This window comes from Equus quagga, chromosome 17 (genome assembly GCF_021613505.1).
Source record: "Equus quagga isolate Etosha38 chromosome 17, UCLA_HA_Equagga_1.0, whole genome shotgun sequence".
Taxonomy (NCBI): Eukaryota; Metazoa; Chordata; class Mammalia; order Perissodactyla; family Equidae; genus Equus; species Equus quagga.
In genome coordinates this window covers 4,931,309-4,932,947 of record NC_060283.1, presented here as the reverse complement: position 1 = coordinate 4,932,947, position 1,639 = coordinate 4,931,309, and positions in this window count along the sequence as shown.

Below are 1,639 nucleotides of genomic sequence, written 5' to 3'. Positions count from 1 at the left end.
ACAGAATCTGCTCCCGAGGTGCCTGACCAGAGGCCTCGCCATAATCCCAATGATTCCCCGTCTCCCTCCCATCCCTACCCAGTCTCCTCAGCGCCGCAGGCTGGCCCCACCTATCCCCTTTTAAACCTTCTGGATTGACCTCAAGAACTTATCATCATCCTTCCCAGAGGACACTCTGTCTTTCCGCATCTCCAGGCCTTTGCATGTGTCAGCTTGCCTCTCTGCCCTTTGGGTTTATGAACTCCTATTCATCCCTCAAGACCCTTCTTAATCTCACCTCCTCCCTGAAGCCTGCCTTGATTCCTCAGCAGAAATGGGGTCACCCTCCTCTTTACTCCCTCAGTGCTTCTCACAGACATCTATTCAAGCATCTATCACACTTTCTCGCTGCTTGTGTACCTGCTATTTGTGAGGGAGAGGGCTGAGTTGCCATCATCTGTGCCCTTTGGGTGTCTAGCACCTATTTGGCGCTCAAGTAGGGAAGATTGTCAAGGGAGCAGGTGAGTCCGGAGAGACCCCCGTGGAAGCAGGAGAGGCACAGGGATGGAGCAGGGTCCCGTGGGCAGAGGAGGCGCGGTTTGTCTGACACAGAGGCATTGACCAGAGGAGGAAAGACCTGGAAAGGCTGCGTCCACGTTGACAGTGGAGACCCGCTCCAGCGGCCGGGTTAGGACGTCGGGGTGGAGAAGGATGTGAGCAAGGCCAGTTGAGCCTGCGTCAGCCGGTGAGGGAGGGGGCAGAGGCAGGGAGAAGGGCCGTGAGGGCCGGGTGTCATGCAGACTCGGGGTGGCACAGGCCACGCCAGCCAACGCGAACTGCTGACTTGGGCACCCGGCCCACTGGCGGGCTCCTACTGTAGCCTCACCATCCCAAAGTGCAGCCTTCTGCGCCCCTGGGGGACAACTGAGGCAGCTGCAACTCCGAGAGGGGCAGCGGGGTGTCCCCGCTCACACAGCCAGCCCGGTGGGACCCCAGGCGGGGCCCTTCCTGGGTCAGCTCTGGTCACCTGGAGGCCCCAGGGAGCACAACGCAGCTCGGCAGGAGGAGGAGGTAGGGTCTCTGCGTTTGTGCGAGAGGAACCCCGGAGGGGCTTCCCTCACGCCGCAGGGGCCGGGAAGAAGCCACCACCGTCTGCTCCTTCCCCATCAGCTGCCGGCTCGGCTCGTGTCCCCACGAGGCTGGTCACACACACACCTGAACGGTGGGAAGCCTGTCGCCTCGCAGGAGGCTTCTGGAACGGGAGTCCGCTTTCTGCAAACAGAACCCTGCTTCCCGCTCGCGTGATGGCAGCCTCCCAAGTCCGCCCAGGAGGGAACGACTGTCCCGGGGACCACGCTGCATTTCAGGGGAAAACACCAGAAACCCCTGGTCAGAGTCGGGCTCCCTCGGTGCCTGGTTACACTTGTGTCGCCTCCCGGTCAGCACAGCAGATGTGCGCCCCAGGCTGCAGGGACGCTGGCTGTCGTGTGACTCACACTCCAGATCTGGCCGGGCCTGCACCAGCCGGCGATCAGCGGCCCCGAGCCCCGCTGCAGGCTCCCGAGAGGTGACCTCAGTTCTGTCCAGCATCCTGGTCTCTCAGAACCAGGACTCTCTCCCTGGCCCCTTCTGACCTTGTCATCATTGAAGTTCCGGGAGC